This window comes from Apus apus, chromosome 23 (genome assembly GCF_020740795.1).
Source record: "Apus apus isolate bApuApu2 chromosome 23, bApuApu2.pri.cur, whole genome shotgun sequence".
In the NCBI taxonomy this organism is placed as follows: domain Eukaryota; kingdom Metazoa; phylum Chordata; class Aves; order Apodiformes; family Apodidae; genus Apus; species Apus apus.
The window spans coordinates 3,547,483-3,567,124 of record NC_067304.1 but is presented as its reverse complement, the minus strand read 5'-3'; positions in this window follow the sequence as shown (position 1 = coordinate 3,567,124).

The following is a 19,642-nucleotide window of genomic DNA, read 5'->3' as shown; positions in this document are numbered from 1 at the left end:
AAAAGAAGGAGGAGGAGAAAGGAGAGGCTGGAGGGGGGGGGGGAAGAGAAAGAGTAGTTTCAGACACTTTCAGGGAAAAAAAAAAAATTAAATCCCTGATTTGATTTATCTGGGGAGTGTGAACACTAAGTAGAGAACAACGCCTGAAGTGTGAATTATTTCCTATATTAACACAGAGAAAAACTGATAGCCTTTCCATGTCAAGAGAATAGTGGGGAGGGGAGGGAGGGGGGCAGAATGACATTGTTCAATCTCTGGGTTTGCTCACTCTTTATCAGGCTGAGATCAAAATTTATTCCCAGGATGAGGCCTGCGGCCCGGCTGAGGCCCTAGAGATTTTTAAGGGCCTAATTAAGAAAACAGGATGAAAATGGCGAAATAAGAGGGCAATTTACTTCTTGCAGAATAGGGAGATCAAATCAACTTATGAGCAATTAATGTGCACAAGGAGAGAATAAAGGGATGCCGGGATATGGTAGAGGGGCCTCATTTTAATGACATGCTCTGGTGTTGGCATAGAGGATTACTCTGAAGGTCAGATGTAGATTGAAACGACCTTGCAGATTCTTAACCCTCCTTCCAATTAACAGAACCAACTCAGAAATGCAAAAGACCCTGGCTTGGAGCACTGTCATCCCTTTATGTTCAGAAGGGAGAAGGAGGGGGGGGGAAATAGAAATTATAAAGGAGAGAGAGGACGAAAGGGGGTTTCCTTGGCTTGAACAGCAGCTGCTGGAGATGGAGGCTGGGGCAGGCAGGAGAGAAGGGCTCTTAATTACAGGCTGAGCCACCCATGGATTAAAAAAAAAAAAAAAAAATCGGTGTCAAGGCTCCAAGTGGGATATAAAAGGGAGGGAGGGAGAGCTGGGCTGAGGTTTGTGGTGTGTGTGATGAGTTGTGGCTGGGCTCTGCCTGCAGGGATGGCTGGAGCAGTGGGATGGGGAGCGGGTGGCAGGGGATGAGCAGTCCCTTTGCCATCACACCCCAGGGACTTGGGGTGCTGCACTGGGGGGTCCTTGTCTCTGTGTGTGTGTCCCCCCCACCAGTGACACGCTCTCTCAGGGGTCTCTCGCAGCCTGTGGCACTTTTTCTCGCTGCCCCACGCAACGTTGTGGCTTTGGGTTTGTTTTTTGAAGGGGTGGGGGACGGGGAAGGAGGTAGGAGGGTGACAACCGGAGCGGGGCCAGCGGGGGGATCGGGCTGGGAGCCGTCGAGGAGGGAGCAGCGAGGCTGCAGCGGGGCTGAGCAGCCACAAGAGAGAGCCAGACGGTTACCGGAGGAGCTGGGAACCGGCCCGGCCGAGGATGCGCATCCCCGGCTGCTCCGGGGAGCGGAGGGGACCTGTCGGTGGCACCGCAGCCGCTCCGGGGTGCGGGAACCCCCCCCGGACACAGCGCAGCTCTCCCCGGGAGCTGAGGATGGGCTTTGTTTGTCGCTCCCCGAATAATTTCTTTTTTATTGGATTTTAGGAAAGGTTTATTCCCCCAAAGGGCTGTCGGGGCTGCCCAGGGCAGGGGTGGAGTCCCCGTCCCTGGAGGGATCTCAAAGCTGTGTAGATGTGTCCCCATGAGGGACATGGGTTAGTGGTGGCCCTGGCAGTGCTGAGCTGGACTTGATGATCTTAAAGGTCTTTTCCAACCAAAACAATTCTATGATTTAGGTTTGAAGAAACCTTTAAGATCATTGAGCCCAACCTTAACTCTGTGTGTTGTGCCAGGGCTGATGCCCTCTGCAAGCAAGAGCATCTTGTGTTCTCAGCTTGACACCAGTGTCCCCTTGCCAGGGCCACTGCCCCCTCTGCCTCTTTGAACTGGCTTCAGTAAACCCAGGAGGGTTAAAAACAACGGGGCTGGCAGGCAGAGGTGCTGAGCAGCCCCTGCTCCCCCTGGGCCCTGTGCTCAGCACCTCTGACAAACTGCCTGGCTGAGTTTTTAACCTCCCTGTGCATAAAAGCTGGGGAAAGGGAGAACCCCTGGAAGAGACTGGGGGCAAACTGGGCTGGAGAAGAGCAGGGGGGCTGCAGGCAGGGGCTGTGTGAGAAGGGTGATGAGCACAGGGCAAGCACCTGCACCCAGCTGGGACAGGATGAAGACCCTCTGATGCTCAGTGCTGGGAAGCTGAGGAGGCAACTTCACCCCTTCAGGCTGATCCATGTGAAAGGTGTTGGGCTGGGTTTGTTTTGTGGGTTTTTTGTCAGGCTGGAGTTGTTTGAAACCAGAGATCTGCATAAAGAGAGCTGTGACTTCCTCAGCACCACCCTTTGGTACCACTGCACAGACCAGCCCCTCTCTCTAAGGAAGCTGCAAAGTCGTTTCTCAAGTCCCAGAGAATTTCCTGCAAAAAGAGTTTTCTCGGGGAGGCAAAAAACCCCAACACTTTAATAAACCAGAAGATGGTCTTGATCCTGAAGCAAGAAGTAATGAGCACGAGCCAACCCAGCCCTCAGCATGTCTGGAGCCGGATGCTCCCCCCAGCAAGGCAGCTTTTCCCCAGAGACAGGAGCAAAGAGCAGGACAGAAGCAGCAAGAGGAACAGGAGGTGGTTGAAGGGGCTTCTGGGCCCGAGGCATCCCCACAGAGCTCCTTGGCATCCGTGGAGTGGGACCAACCAGACCTGCAATGTGGAAACCATCCCCTGGCTCGGTGCTGGGTTGTCGTGGAGTTTTCCTTCTCTCCTCGTCTCCCTTAATTTCCTTTCTGGCTCTTGCCAAGCTCCTCCTGTGCTTTGAGCACTTGGGCTGCTCCTGCTGCTCATTCCCCACCTGAAGCCCTAATTCTGCCCTGGTGATGTCACTGGGGGTTGTTGTGGCAACGGTTGGGATGAGGTCAGGAGGCAGGGATAGCTTTTTCAGGTGGGGGAATGAGCAGCAGGGCTGCCTTGGCTGCAGGAAACCAAAGCAGCTCTTTGCAAGTTCATCTTTGAATGTAATAAAGAGAAAAAGACTGAAAAACCTCTGATGCTTGTCCAGAAATTGCTTCCAAAGAGAAGGGGCTAGGCTGGTCCCTTGGTGAGTCCCTGGCCTGGAAGGGTTATTCCCTGGAAGTGTCTGGCCTGTTGTTTTTCCATCAGCAGGTTTTTAAAGCCATGGGGCTGGGGAGCCCTTTGGATGGTGCGTGGAGACCTCGCAGACAGTTTAATGGCTGGTAGGGTTTCTGGTGCCTTGGCTGCCTGCTGGAGACCAAAGGAGAGCTGGGGATGAAGGGTGGTTGGTGGCTTGCTGGTCAGGAAGAGATGTGCTGGAAAAAAGTCTGGGGTAAATGAGGTGTGGGTAGCAAGCCACTCCTTCATGGAGAAGGTCCATGTCTCCGTTTTCCCACCACCCAGGTGAGGATGCAAAGGCTAACCTGGAGAAGTGATGTGGCCCCTGTCACTAAGCCCCTGTGGTCCAGGTGGCAGCTCACATGAAGCAGTGATGCTGGAGCAGCCCCTTCCCCATCCAACAAGCAGCAAAAGCCCAGCTCCCAGCTGCTGGGTTTGGCTGGGACAGGCTGGGTGCTAGGACAGGCTGAGCTCTGCCTCCTGGGAGGTGGGGAAAGCAGCAGGAATCTGCACTCTCAAGTCTCAGCCAGAGCCAAATGGCCCTGCTCTGCTGGCCCTGGCAGGGCTGGGATTCCTGCCAGGAAGAGCTTTGGCCTGGGATCCCCAATAGACTCGACAGCCCAGCTGGATTTTCCATGCCTGATGCTGAATTCACCATGTGGGCTGGTGGAGCAGTTGCTGGTTTGTTCCTCACGTGTGGTCCTGCTGAGATCAGAGCAGCAGGGGCTGGTCCCTGCAACTAGAGAAGGGGACAATGGGCACCTGGAGCGAGGAGAGTGGTGGCTGCAGGAACAGAATCCAGGGAGCAGTGGTTCTGGGGCCTGTGGAGGTGCAGGGACCCCAGGGAGAGCTGGGCTGAGAGGAGCATTTACCTCAGTGGTTAGAAATTCTGTTGAAATCCCCATCTTCGTGTGCTCATTGTGCCATACGGAAACCCCTAAGTGATCGTTGTGGGTGGTCTGGGACCCCTTCTCCCAGCCAAAGGAACCCCAAAGTGCCTGGGAATCTGCTTCCCGAAGGATACTCCACCTGGGAGCCATCCTGGTCCTGGGGTTTTCCTGAGAGCCAGGGACCAAAGCAACCTTGGGAATGCAGGATTCCTCATCCTGAGCTCCTTTGAGAGCCTGCTGTGGGTTTGTCCATCTCCCAGGCCACCGTTGAGTCCTTTTACCTCTTTCCCCCTGACTCCAGAGCTGGTTTAATCAGTTCATAGTTTTCATTTCATGCCTTTCTCTCTCTCTCTCTCCTTTTTTGAGGGGGCAGTGAAATTTATACAATATTTAAGCAGCATAGTGGAGTCCTGGAAGATATTATTAATGTAAAAGGGACAGGCTGGAAATGCACTTGAACCTGGTTACAATTAGAGGGTGATTTTTCTAAAGGTCAATGAATTCAGATAATATCCACAGGGGGGAAAAGAAATTTAATACCTTTTTAGTGAATTAATTAATTATAATATTATATCGGCTTGGGGTTCTTTTCCAGAGTGATTAAGGGAACGATTTGTCTTCAGAGAGGCTGGGGGAAGTCAGTGAGGGAACGAAAGACTGACAGAGGGAAGGGAGAGAGGGGGAGAGCTGGGAAGAGTTTAATGGGAGAATAATGGAGCCTTTTCTTTCCTTTAAAAACTTACTATATTTCCAGGCCACATGATCTGGGTCTGCCGGGTCTGGGGCCCTTTTCTCGCAGTCTCCCCAAGGGTTGTTGGAGGGATTATATTGTGTTTTCACCTTTCCAAAGTGGCTTTGGGTGCTTTAGCATCCCCAGTGCTAGGCACAGTGCAGGGGTAGCCGGACCCTCTGTGGGAAACCCCATCCCTGGTGCCACCAGATGTGTCCCAGGGATGGCAAAGGGGCTCTGGAAAGGGTCTGTGGGGACACGGGGTCCCCAAGAGCTTGGCACAGTGCTGCTCCTGGTGAGCCCCCCAGCCCTGGGAGCTGTGGGTTTATCTGCAGCCTGAGCTGTGGCTGGAATTTACACTCTCTACTAATCCAGCCAGCCCCAGAAATTAATTACAGTCTTGTACATTAAAAATTAACATAACCTTTCTGGGTGTATGTTCTTATAGCACAGGAGTGGGCCAGAGTCCCTCAGCCACCCATAATTGGAACTGCTTGTCTTCTAATTCTTTTTCCTCTCTGTTTTTTAAAGATGCAGACATTTAAGCCCATTAATCACAGGGCCTGGTAGCTGGTAAAGTTTAAGAGATTTGTAATTGCTTTTGGGCCTGGCAGAGTTTGCAGGGAAGAGAGGAGAGGAAGTGTTTCTCCTTCTTCGTGGAGGCTTAAGCAAGCACAGCCATGGAGTGGGAGGGAAGGGTTGCCTCTGGTCACCCTGGCATGGGTGCCAAAAACCCAGGAGAGAGGGAGGTTTTTGGGGCTTGACTGTGGGAGATGGGCTGGCAGGTCTTGTGAAAGTTGCTCCATGATCATCTCCTGTGAAGATGCAGTTCCAACAGGAACTTTTACTCCAGACTAAAAGCAGCCTTTTCTTGAGGTTCTGCAGCACGTTTCTACCCTTCTGCCGAGACACAGGCTGCAAACACTCTGGCCCAGCAGCTCCCAGTGGGGTGGGTGTGAAGCTGGACAGCCCAGGGGGGTGACTTGGGGTGAGTTCCCACTGCTTGGTTGGTGAGTGGGAACATTTGGAGTGGTGGTGATGGGATTGCTCCAGTTTGTATCTGCTGCTGAAGTGCTTCTAAAGCACAGGGTGAGTCACAGGCATGAGGAGCATCCTCACACAGGATGTGCTCTCTGCTGCTGCAGTGTCATGTCCCTGGGCTTCCACCACTCCACTCTCTGCTTTCCATCCTGGGAGCTGGAGCTGTCCCTCGGGGTGGTGGGGAAGATCTCCTGGCAGAACCTGCTGAGCACCAAGCCCTGGGTGACACCACTGGCTCAGGGCAGTCTCCTGGGAAAAGGAATTGAGAAGGACTGAGCTGTGGTGCTGGGCTGTGCTGGTGGCTCCAAACTCAGGCTCTGCTGGATGCTGTACCCTGGCGGGACCCGGCACTGCCCTGTCTCCCACTCTTCCTGGGGCAGCATCCCTCTCTCCTCCTCCTCCAATGGGGCAAGCACTTGCCAGGCCTTTGGGCACATCTTCACTCCTTCCCCATCTCCCCTTAAAACCCTCACCATCTTTTATCAAACCAGCCCTTTCATTTCTCTTTCCTCCCTCCCACCACCTCCCTCAGCCAGCCAGCGACTGCCGGAGAGAGCCAGCTCGCTCCCATTGTGCTATCTTTGGGTCCTAAATTAAAATTTATGACATCTTGAAATGAGCAGTGAGGGTAATTTTGCTTCTGAGCGAAGATGCTAATGAGTCCCCTTAATGGCGTGAATAAGGAGTTGACGGGTCGTGTGTCACTTTGCGCAGCCCGTGCTGGTGGTGTAATGGCCGCAGTAAGTGTCTGTAATTATACCCTGTCTTGCTGTATTTTGGCAGCCGTTGTGGGAGAGCAGGAGGCTCAGCCACGTACAAGGCAGGAGGGGGGAGGGAGAAGGGAATGGGAGGAAAAAAGAAAAAAAATTCCCAGCACCTCCTGGCTCTTCCCGCCTGCTCCCCAGACGCCTCCGCCCCGCGCGGCTCTGGAGCGGTGGCTTTGCTGGGCTCAGCTCTGGCAGGGAGGTGGGTTGGCTGGTGCTGCTTTGGGGATGAGCTCCTCCATCTTTTCTACCCTTTAAAACAAGGTGATAAATCATGGAATGGTTTGAGTTGGAAGGGACTTTCGAGATCATCCAGTTCCAGCCATCCCTGCATGGGCAGGGACACCTCCCACCATTCCAGGCTGCTCCAAGCCCCATCCAACCTGCCCTTCAACACTGCCAGGGATGGGGCAGCCACAGCTTCCCTGGGCAACCTGGGCCAGGGTCTCACCACCCCACTCTGCTGCCCAAGGTGGGATGGAAAAGACCTGTTGGACCTGAGCATATGTGGGACAGCCCTGCTCAAAGCCATGGGGTGATACAGGGTCCATCCTCACCAGCCCTCAAATCCAGGGTCCTGGCTCTGGGCAGCAGATGGGGGATCCCTTCCTGCAGCTGGCGCCAAGACTCCCTACCTGTTCACCTCTGATGCTGTCCTGGTCTCTGCTTCCTTCCTAGGGTTACTCTGGGGGATTGTCCTGACACAATTTTAGACCTTCAGGGTTTTTTTCAGCTATTCAATGTATCACTGAAAGCTTCAGAGACAATTACACAGAGACACAATTCGTGTAGGGGCAAGAAATACTTCCCTGGGGTGTAAAACCAACTTCTGTCACCTCAGCAGGAGCTGAACCCCCTGGGGAGGTGGGGAAACAGTCCATCTCCCAGTGATGCTCCAGCCTGGTCCCTTGGCCTGGCACAGAGATGCTGCCTCCAAGAAACTGCTCCTGGGGATTAGGCCAAGTGGGACAAGGTTTTCTCATCCTGGCAGGAGAAGCTGCTGTTTTGAGGAGTCATTTTGCAGTCAAGCTCCATGCACGCACGTCTGGGACTCGGTGCCACGTCCCAAGTGAGGTTTTGCTCTGCTGGGGCTCTTGGGGAACTGGGTGTTGCTTCAAAAAGCACAAACCAGCTTTGTGAAGGTTTTTATCTGCCCAAAGAGGTTATTTGCTGGATCACTTCACTCCCACACCTTCTCGAGAGCACAAAACCTTCCAGTCTGTGCTGGAGATGTTCATTTCTTGGCAATACCTGCTCAGCAAGGGGTTGGATGGTGGGTGAAAATGCCCAAGCCCCAGGTGTCTGTGGGGCTGTGGGTGTGCAGTGGGAGGGGGTTCCTACCCAGATGTTCTCTGGGACTGGTTAGTGAAGCAACCTGGTCCCTGACCAAGCCAAAACTCCTGGCAGCCAGCTTCCTGAGCGAGCCCAGCTTTAATTTGCTGGCATTGGCTTTAGGAGGAGTTTACAAGCCTTGAGGTGTATGTGGAGAGCATTGAAGCAGAGCAGGACAACCAGCAGCTCCAGTGCCCAGCATGGAAAAGCTCCCGGGGTCTGAGGAACTGGTTGTGAGCTTGAGAAGCTGTTTCTCCTCCCAGCTGCTGTCATGGCACATCCCAGCTCACGCCTTGTGAGCAGCCCCTGCCTTCAAGTTGAAAAATAGTGAGGGGGTGGCTCCTTTCCTTGTGGGCTTGGGAGCCTTCGAGCTCTTTGCAGAGGATGATTTACAAACTGCAGAGTTCTTGGTTTGCTTATGTAGGTGGATTCTTGTTTATGTGTCTCTCGAAGCCTTGAGAGCCCTAGACATATTTCTTCTTTACCTCCTCCTGCTTCAGCCCACACCCTTCCTGACACCAGGAATTCTGGGTGATCCCAAGCCAGGAGCACAGTGGGCAGGACCCTGGGCAGCCCTGGGACCCTTTGCCAGGGCTGAGCCCAGACCAGGGGAGGTTTTTCTCTGCACTGTAGAGGTGCTGCTGATACGGGTGCTGGGGTGGAAGTTATTCACCCTGGTGCTCCACATCCTTCCTTCAGGTCTCCTCGCTCTACCATCACCAGCCTTCAGCTCCTCAGGGCTTTTTGGGACCCTTTGCTGTTCTGCCTTTGAGGCAGGGGGGTCTGGAGCTCAGTGAAGTGGTGGCTTTGGGTACAGTCCCATGGTGCAGCATGGCCAGCACTGCTCCCAGGTGTCCCTCTGGGGATGTGTGTCCCTTTTTGTCCAGCTGCTCTGGTATTTTCCCGACTGGAAGGACATGGGTTTAGCTCTGGACACTGCTGTGCCCTCAGGCAAGTTGTCGTCATCTTTGGAGGTAGCAGAGAAGATTATGAGAATAAAAGCATTTGAGTGCACAAAATCCTTTGGCTGTGACTGTTCCATGAGGATCTTGCTTTTCCAAGAGCCTGGGAGATCCTTGGAAGGGAGGAAGTTACCTGTGCTTGGGCTTAGCTGTCCAGAGCTGCTTGGTGGTGGCTGATGTTGAAGAAAAGCCCCGATGTCCCCACACTCCTGGTGCTGAGGTCTTGCAGGTGATCCCATCTCCACGCTGGGTGGCCTGATCTTCCCACCCACCCAGCGGGAAGGTCGGTGGCTGTCGTCAGCCTCATCCTGGCAGGAAGCAAAACTCCTCACCTTCCCGGTGCTGGGCTGGCTGCAGAATCATGACGAGTGTCTGTGACAGAACTCCACACGCCCATGTTCTAAGGGACCATCCCAATAAAGGCTGGGAGAGCTGCTGGCAGGCTCTGAGGAGGGCTGGCACGCGGGCGCTCCCCGCGCCGGCGAGATCATGACCATTGAAATATTGAAGCACTTGCATATAAACTGTGCTTTCAAGTATTTTTGACAAGGGTACTAATTAAATCTTAATTGACACTGCACTAATTAGCTTCTTAATTACATGGAACCACATAATTAGCAGCACACTCTGTGCTAATTGTTAATTAGGAAAACCAGGCTTCCCCCCTCTCTATCCCCCCTCTCTATCCCCCCTCTCTATCCCCCCTCATCCCTCCCCTCCTGTTGTTGCTTTTAACTAAAGAGGCTCTAGTGGGAGGAGGAGGAAGATGGGGGGGAGGCTGTGAAATCTGGTGCAGGGGGGTGGTGGTTGTACTCCCAGAGTATGGCACTGGGATGACTGGGATGGTGTGTGGCCCCAGCTGGGGGTTTAGGATAGGGGAGCAGGGGTGGGGTGCAGGCACACCTGTGGGGGTGAGGGGGGCTGTGGGTGTGCATGAGGAGTGCTTGGAGGGGGGGGGTTTCTAATGATAAGGGGCTGGTGACACAGCACAGGCCTCCTGGAGGTGTCCCCATGGAGCCCCACACTAGCCCCTGCAGCTCCATCCAGGACAGGTTACCATGGCACTGTCTTTAACCTGCTCCACCAGCTTGGGCCATCATCCTCCTCTGGCTCCCAGCCCCTCCATGGGATCCCACAAGATGGGTGATGCAGCCCCTCTGTCCTGTGCTGGGTTGTGTGACCCTGTGGCCACATGCTTAACATTCCCCAAAGTGGTGGTTTTTTTTCCCCTTCTGGTGAGTCTATCCACCTGCTCCCTTAATTCCCTTGGTTTTCCTGCCTTGCTCCATCCCTCCTGCTGGATAGCAGGCAATGGGAGCTTCTCATCACTGGGACAGAAAAGCTTTCCTTGAAATGGGCCCTTCTCAGCCCAAACCACCTCGGGGTTGCTCCTGGGGGTGGATTTTTGTACCTGGGCTGTCTGGGTGGGCGATGGACATCACGGGGTTTGTGGGTCAGGATGAGGTGGGTGGTGGACTCTTCTCCCAAGTTAATCCTCCTCTAGGACTAGAGGAGGTGGCCCAAAGTTGTGTCAGGGGAGGTTTAGACAAGGTATTAGGAAGAATTTCTTTACTGAAAGAGTAATGAGGAACTGGAACAGGCTGCCCAGGGAGGTGGTGGAGTCACCATCCCTGGAGGGATTAGAAAGAAATGTGTAGATGTGGCACTTCGGGACATGCTCTTATGGGCATGGGGGGTTTTTCCGGATTGGTGGTTGGACTTGGTTATCTCAGAGGTCTTTTCCAACAGTGATGATTCTGTGGGGCTGTGCCAGGGTTGGCCTGGTGCTGTGTTTAAGCTCAGTGCCTGGGTTTGTTAGAGAAATTGCCCTGGATCTGGCTGTGCTGCTGCTGTGTGGGACCAGGGCTGCTACATCCCAGCCCTTGCATCCCAGTCTGCTCCCCAAAACCCTCCAATCCCACTGGGAATTGTGGCCACGGGGTGATGCCCTGTACCACTGCACCCTGTGCCCAGCATCTGCAAACTCCTCCACACCTCCCAGCCCTGGAAGCTGTTCCAGCAGGATCCTCACTGCCCTGGCCAATCCATCCTGGCAGTGGGAGCAAAATCAACAGTTTTGCAAGTCTCTCCCTCTCTCTTTTTTATTTTTTATTTATTTTATTTTATTTTTTTAATAGTGCAGTTTTCCAGGAAATACAAAAAATAGTTCAACAGCTGCCACAGAATTTATCTTGCTCAAAAGCCCAAAGGAAGGGGATGTGGAGCATGGAGCAGCTGGGAGACTTCAGCCCCTGTTTATGAGGAAATAGGTGGAGGGGAAAAGAAAATACCTGTATTTTCACCAGGGGGGAAAGAGGAACTAAAAAAGAAGAGAAAGAGAGGAAAGGAAAAAAGAGAAGAGAAGAGAAGAGAAGAGAAGAGAAGAGAAGAGAAGAGAAGAGAAGAGAAGAGAAGAGAAGAGAAGAGAAGAGAAGAGAAGAGAAGAGAAGAGAAGAGAAGAGAAGAGAAGAGAAGAAAAGGTGAGAAAATCGTTCACATTTGACAAATCTTTCTAATTAGGGGCCAATTATGTCCTCAGATTCCTAATTGGGATTCCGGCAGGTTTTTCAGGCTTGTAGGGTAATTACAGGCTCGTAATTCTATTAAGATGGAAATTTGGGAGAAATACCTTATCATAACATTTAGATTTTGCCATCTGTGTTGACGGGCTGCAGCTCAGGTGGGAAGGAGGAGCTCTTGCCTCCTGCTCCCGGATCCTGATCCTCGGCTGGTGCCAGAGCTCAGCTCCAGAATGGAGACAGAGGGGTCTGAGCATGGCCCTGGTCACCAGGGACTTGGCAGGGTCTGTGGGGTGCTGGGATTGTGGGTTTAAGGGGAGATCCACGGGGTTGTGCCAGGACAGGAGGGCTGGATGTTCTGAGGTCCATCCCTGTCCCGTCCGTTGCCACCACTGTCCTCGTTGAGCATCATCCTGGTGTTTCCAACCAGAAATACCCATGGCAATCACTGTCCATCTTCCTCCTGACCTGGAGGAGGAAAGAGTTCCCTTTGCTGCCAGGCAGCCCTGGTTTTCATTTGCACCAACCTTTATCTGGGTGCCAAAGAAGGGGAAAAAAATGGGTGTGAAGTACCTTTTTATAGAGTCATAGAATGGTTGAGATTGGAAGGGACCTTCAAGATCATCAGGTTCCAACCTCCCTGCTATGAGCAGGGACACCTCCCACCAGCCCAGGCTGCACAAGCCTCATCCAACCTGCCCTTCAACACCTCCAGGGATGGGGCATCCAGAGCTTCCCTAGGAAACCTATTCCAGCACCTTCCTACTCTCATGGTGACGAATTTTTTCCTGATGTCTGACCCAAAATCTTCCCTCTTCCAGTTTAAAACCATTACCCCTTGTCTTGTCACTGCCCTCTCTCATGAAAAGCTCTTCCCCAGCTTTCCTGGAGCCCCTTCAGGTACTGGACTTTTGCAGCACCTGGGAAGCATGAAGGGGCTCAGAGCATCTGTGAGTTCCAAGGGATGCTCTGGGGACAGGGCTGGGAGAGATGGGCTGTGGGGCAGAGGTGACAAATGTGCTGGCACATCTGGTTTTGGTTCAGCAGCCAAAGTTAGGAGGGAGAGAACAAAACCTGGGCCTTGAGGAGAGTGCTGAGTCCACCAGGATGCTTTGTTTAACCCCAGCAGAAACATTTTGTGCTGGTTATGGTAGCTGTCAAAAAGCAGGGTGAGCTTTACAGCCCCTTCCCCTTCCACTGCACAGAGAATGTATTATTATTTTTTTTTTTAAAAAATATATAAATGCACACACACGTAGATATATTTCAATAATTGCAGTATTTTGTCCTCTTTTCCCTGTTATATCTTTTGCTGGAGCTGTTTGATGTGACCCAGGTTGATGAATGGTTAGAGCTGCAGCAGGAGCACCCCTGGCTCTGCAGGGTGACTGGGGGGGGTGCAGGGGGTCCCAGCTCTCTGGGTGCAGGGCTGGAGGCTCCTGGTGCTCCCAGCATCGATGCTTGTGACAGGAACACGTGTCTGGAGCCCCCAGGGACCACATGAACAGCCCAGAATCCCAAATAAATCTACCAAATCCTGCTTGGGCACAATTTCTCACCCCGCTCCCAAAATCTGGGTGTGTGGTGGCTGTGCTGGTGCTCATGTCATTGCTGGGACACTCCTGTCCCCATCCCTGCTGCAGCCCTGTCCCCACGAGGGGTGCTGTGATTTGGGGTTCCCTGCATGTCTAAAACACTAAGACTTTTAATTTTTTTCCCCTCTTGGCTAATGAAACCAGCAGAGGGTAATTATTTTAATCTGCGTTACTGGGCGGGGACGCAGCTTCTCCTGGATCTGCACATTTATAATAACACTAAAAATAAGAATTAAGAAAAAAAAAATAAAATAGGAAGAAAACCCTGCTCTCTGTGAGAGTCTTCCTGCCTTTGATCTTTTGTGTGAGGCCTCTTATCAGGACAAGAGTAGGTTTACATGCTGGAAGATAGGGGAATAATACTCCACGGAGATAAGCTGCAGCCCTGGCTCTTCTTTGTGTGGCAAATTTGATAGTACTGGGAAAATGTTTACTGGGAGACTTTGGGGGGGCAGAATTAGTCCCCAGTGCAGCTGAGCAAAAATAATTGCTTTGCATGATAATTAAAGGGTGGTGGGCTCGGTGTTGGCCCCGGGATGGGGTGTTGAGTTGCTGGGAAGCCCCTTGGGTGGTGATGGGGTGGCCAGTGTGACTTGTTATTGCTGTGGTCACCAAGCCCATGGGGACATGGCAAAGGCCAAGGTGTTGGATGTTCAAGCACTGAATTATTTTGGTGGAGAAATGGAGACACGGGGGTTAGGTGAACATCCCCAGGGAGGTTTGGGGCTTTTGGTGTTGTCACTCACTTCAGCTCGTGGGTTGCAGCAGCAGCTGGAGCATCGTGGTGCAGCTTCAGCAGCTCGGGAGCATCCACAGCATCATCCAGAGGGGAGGGGAGACCTGGGCTGGGGACACCCGAGGGGCGAAGCCAGGCATGAAAAACCTGCTGGATTTCTGCTGCCTCCTCCAAGAGGAGTTTCCCAGCTCTTACAGGTGCCAGGAGCAATTTCCCAACAGCTCCTTCAGCATCTCCAGCTGGGCAAGGACACCATTCCCTTCCAGGGATGGGGATGCTCAAGGGGAATTTTGGGGATCACACACCTCCAGGACCAGGAGTCACCCAGGAACAGCCCCCCCCCCCCCCCCCCCCCCGTAATCACTTTCCTATTAATCTAGCTTTTTATTATTATTATTATTATTGTTATTATTATTAAACATCTCTCTTCTCCCAAATCATCTCAGAGCTGTGGCGAGGTCCCTGGTAATAGCTCCATAAATTTCAGCCATAAAAAGTAATGGAGGGAGACAAATGAGATAATTAGGAATAAATCTTGGCGAGGTCTCTATTCATCAACATCCCCCAGAACTGGCCAATATTCCAAATCATTAGCAAAGCCCGTAATTAACAAAGAGCCAAGGCTTCCAACGTTAATAAAGCTCTCTCAACTCTATATTATCAGGTAGTGGCTGATGAATCAGCCCTGTTAATATTATGGCCTTTGTTAAGGATCTTCTTTCTTCCCCTCTCTTTTTTTTAAAAAGCTGAAGAAACCCTGCCTTGGTTTTTTTTTCCCCTCCTCTTCTGCTAAGTTTTAATTAGATTTTGCATGTGCATCTGTAGAGGGCAAGTGAGGGGACAAAGGGACAGGGTTTTTTCTTTGATGCCAGGGCATACTGGCAAAAGAAGAATCATATATATATAGAGAGAGACACACACACATCTATTCCCATCATACTTTTCTTCATTGCTCCACACCTCCATGCCTCTTCTGCAAGAACTTCCCTCAAGCTGGCACCAACTAACAGCCAACTTTTATTTATTCTTCCTCTTTCCCTAGAGCCTCAGAACTGCTGGAATGTGTGAGTGGGCAGAAGGTACCAGGTCAGCCCAGTGAACTGGCTGTCCCCAGCCTTGCCTTAGCCCTGGCACCTCTTGGCTCCTTTGGGCTAAAAGGAGAAGGAATTTGCCAAAAAGCAGAGCTTTTGGTGGCCTCGTTCCCTGTCATGACTTAGAAATGGTGTGTTTTTCTGGGGTTGCTGAGGAGTTCCTCTGTTCCCTGCCCACCTGGGCATGGTGGGACAGTCACCTACCAGCCACCACGAGCTCGCTCACTCACGACCCCCTTTCTGTCCCCCAGCCAGGCTGGCACAGGATGCCCAGAACATTTAAAAAGCCACCTCCAGGCAGGGCAGCTACAGAAGAGCTGCACTGCAGCAAAATTCCCTCTTTAACCCCAGGTGCACGTGGGTTTCTGTCCCAGCAGCCCATGGATTTGGGTTTTGTGTTTGTGCCACTGGGGAGACCCCTGGATCTGGCAGGGAAAAGGGGGAGGTTTGAGAAGGAGGAATAACTTGGTGCTTTCGGCTTGCACAGGTCAGGCTGGTGGCTCTGCAGGCAGGACAGCAGAGGAGCCTGTTGCCTTTGCTTGAACACTGAAGCATTTAAGCACAGATGAGGATCCAGGAGCAGGAGGTGCTGACCAGGACTGGCAGCTCCCACCTCCCTTCAAGATGCTCTTGTTGCCTTCACCCTCTGTGACAAACACTGTGCACCCTGGTGACAGTTTGTTTCATTTCCAGGTTCAGGAGCTAACCCATCTGCTCTCCTGGAGCTACTGGGGGGATCCCAGTTTGGGAGCAGGAGAAAGCAGCAAGCACCAGCCCCAGAGAGTCTGCCCTTACCTCCAGGGTGGGACCATGTTCCTGCTGTCACCTCATCAGCCAGGGAGGCTGCAGATGCCTGGTCTGTGTCTACATGGGACATGGTAAGACCTCACCAAATTTGGCTTCTCTGTCACTTTTATCCAGCTGGGGGGAGAGCCCCAGGGAGGCTGTGCCAGCTGCTGTGGGATACCCAGCTCCTAGGAGAAGAAGTGGTGAAATACTATGTGCTCTGAGAGACTTTCCCCATCTGCACAAGGGGTTTTATTAAGTGAGAATTTAGTGTAGGTTTTTGTTTGTTTTTTTTTTTTTTTTTACTTTGTGCAACACTATCGTGAAAGGGCATTTCATTATGTTCTTGCCATGTGCAATTTTTATGGTGCTATATTGAACCATCATCAATAACAACCTTTATTGAACATGAAATGGTTCAGACCATTAAAAAAACCCTTTATTGAAAATAACTCAGTGTAAACATAAAAAATGGAGGGGATGTAAACCACAACCTGGAGCAGTGCAAACTTTATGGGATGTTGCTGTGGGGATGCATGATGCTTGCTCAGCAAACACCAAAGGGACAAAGGGGCACCAGGCAGGGATGGTCACAGCTTGTCCCATATGCCCAGCAGGTCCCTCCTGAGGCCCCAGCTGTTTCTGTGGGGCATCAGGTGGGATTAGAGCAGTTGTATGAAGTGTTGGTGCCCTCATGGGGACCAAGGGGGGGTGGTGGGTATCAGTGCTCATCCCAGGAGAATGAATCTAGAGGGGTTTCTGGCCAGTCCAGAGGTAGATTGACCCCAGATGTTTTGCTTGGGACACTGAGCCAGGGTGCCCCTGGGCTGCTGCAAGACTGCTCAAAAGTTTTTAAGCAGAGAAATAATCAATGTATGAGACAAGGAGGTAGAGGATGCTGAGCTGGGGAGCTGTGAGACCTGGGGCTGCACACCAGTCTGGTGAGTGGAGCCCCACATACCTCTTGCCTTTGAAGCAGCCCTGGGATCCATCTAGCTGGGCAAAAGAGCCCATAGGCAGGGCTGGGAGAGGCACTTGGGGACACTCTGGCCTTCCCAGAGGCTACAAGCTTTCAGGGGAGGGCAGGGACAATGGCCCCCACAGGAGCCTGGTTGTCACCAAGCCCCAGCACAGCCCCCAGAAAGCAGTTTATTTTATCTCAAATACGACAGGGGAGCCTTAGGACATGAAGAAGAGCAAAACCCAGCTGGGGAGGGAAAGCTGCTCAGTACAAAAGCAAAGCACCAGGACTTTGGGGCAGAGAGCTAGAGGTGGAAACAGGAGGACTCAGCCCCAAAATCACAGGAACCAAGTGTCTCTTCAGCACAACCCATGGAAGGGGAGGGTGATCTGGGGCATAGAGGAAATCAGCTTCCCCACCTTCTCAGCTTCCCCACCTTCTCCCATTTTACCAGGCAAAATGGAACATATGCTTACCTTGACTGCTCACAGCAGAGCTGTCCCACTGACCCCAACACAGGGAGCCCCAACAAAGCCAGACCCTCCTGGCCAAGAGCCTTTTATACCCCAGCCCATGTGCAGGTGGTTCCCCATCACTGCCCAGTTGCCAGTTGATTCCCTGCTGGGACATTTCCATCTCCATCCTCATTGCTAACACCCAGCACCTGCTCACCCCCTGGCCCCGGGCTCAGCAGCAAACCCACCTGGGAGCAAAACAGCCCAGAGCACCCCCTGTTTGGTGGGGGGGTCACTGTTGAGACCAGGCAGAGCTGCATGGGGTGGTGGGAGCCAACCAGCACTTTTGCTGGCCTGACATCTTTTTAAATCTCTCTTAAAGTTTTTTTTGCTTGTTAGTTTTGTTTTCGTTGGTTGTTTTGGGTGTTGTTGTTTTTTGTGGTTTTTTTTAATGTTGTTTTATTGTGTGTGTGCGTGTTTTGGGGTTTTATTTCTTGGTGGTTTTAGACCAGAAACTGTTTCAGATCAAGTGGTGTGAAATCCTTTACTAGTGCAATGGTTGTGGAAGCTCCTAAGCTGCAGCCTCTGGGCACTTCAGCAAGATCACCATGGTGTTCATGTCTTGATTTACCACTCGAGGAGCAAACCAGAGGCTCGAGGACTTCCCAGTGTCTGTCAGGCAACCGGGCCCAGTGTGTGAGTGCCGGGGAAACTGGGATGGCCGGTCATCCCTTCACTAGAGGGCAGCATCATGCCAATAAAATTCCCTGCAATTTCGGATTAGCCAGGTGGGAGCATCCAAAGCACTTCACACCTTGGGCAATCTGGCGTCGAAAGGCACCGGGTGTGTGTGTGCAGGGGACAGGGTTGTGCTCCGGCAGCTGCCAAAAAAAGCCAACGTCCCACTGCTGGGAGTGGCTGAGCTGGGTGGAAGGGGCAGCCTCTGCTTTTGGGACCCGGGGAAACGTGCCCAGGGCTCCTGCTCCCCAGCTGTGGGAGGGAGCTGGTTGTTTGCAACATCTGGAAGTTATTTCTGAGCAGCTTTGCTGCCTGGCTGATGTGGGGCGAGGGGAGAGCAGCTCCCCAGCTCCAGGAGGAGGCTGAGCACCAGCAGAAAGGCAGCCCTACCACAGCCCCGGGACTGGCTTTACTGGAGGAGATAAAAGGTGGCTGGAAGGTGGGAGGGGAGCAGGGTCATTGGGAGCACGGCTGAGCCTCCAGCTCCTGGACCAGCCCAGGGGTTGGGTGCTTAGCACAGGGTATGTCATGAGAGCTCCCTGCTTGCTGCCAAAATCCTGGGCAAAATAACCAAGCCAGACACAGTAGATGCAGAACCAACAATGATGGATGCAGAGCCAATGTTAGATGTGTAGTCCTCCTTTGCAGCAGGGGCCACTACAGCACAGACACCCAGCAGTGCAGCCAACTCAGACACTTGAAAACTCAGAGTCCTAAATACCAAAAAATAATAATAATAATAATAAAATCCCTCTTTGCCCATTGCCATGGAACAGGGTCAAGTGGTAATGAGCTTGGAAATCAGTGGGCTGGGGTGGAAATTGAGCTTGGACCTGCTGGGAGCCACCAGCATCCCTCCAGCAGCAGCAGTGCCAGCAAATGATGGGCAGCAAATGGCAGCACCAGGGGTGGATCCTGCACTGGGGATGGATCCTGCCTTGCTGAGGGGCTGCTGAGCCCTGGCAATGGGGGCAGGAGTTTCAGCTTTCCACAGGAAACCCAGCCCTGGCACAGAGCATCCCAGGGGGAAACCCACCCAGAGGGAAACGGAACCTGGAACCTGCTCTGGGGGCAAAGGCTGCAACAATAAGATAAAATGGACAATGACCCTGGTGGGCAAAAATATATGTAAAACCAAATGAATGCACAGAAATATGTATATTTATGTGTGTGTGTATATGTGTAGGGGTGTGTGTCTATATATGCATGCATATATATGTGTGTATATGTGGTCAGACAGACTACACAGCACACTGTAGAGTCTGTCTCACACACACATACACACACAGAGAGGAAATAGGGGTGTTCAGGTCACCCCCATGTGCCACCACCACATCTGTGCACATGGGGGAAGCCGGGTGGGTGTGGGCAGGACCCCAGCTGAGGCCCAGCAGGTAAATAGGGGTGACTGGATGCCTGGGAGGGGAGTGTCTGTTTGCCCCGTCACGCATGTGTGTGCAACGTGTGCCAACTTTCCCTACTTAGCAGGGACAAGTGCTTTGGTCTTAAAAGACAAATGGTGCCACTTTTTTCAGTCTATAACTCACCAGGGCTGTTCAGCCTGTTTCTGAGTGGGGTTAAAAGTAGGGCTGAATTTTTCCTCCCAAAATATTCCTGTTAATGGCTTTCAAATGTTGGCATCCCTGGTGGGTGCCTGGATATATATATATATGTGTGTGTGTGTGTGTTGGCTGCTGGCACTGTCTCTCACACACAGCCAACTCCCCAGCTCCCAGATATTTAAGCTAACTCCATCTCCTCTCTGGTTTCAGCTGCATTTTTAAAGAAAACAACTCCCACCAACTGCAGCAGGAAATCACTATTTGGGTTTATGAGGCACCTCTTCCTGACGAGCCACGTGGAAAAGGCTCTGCCTGCTCTGCAAGGCAGGTATCTCTGTGCTGCTGGGGCAGCTTGGAGCCTTGGCATCCTGTGCCAGCCCTCAGCATCTCATGGCCAAGAGGGACAAGGTGACACTTGAAGGCCACTCATGCAATGGACTG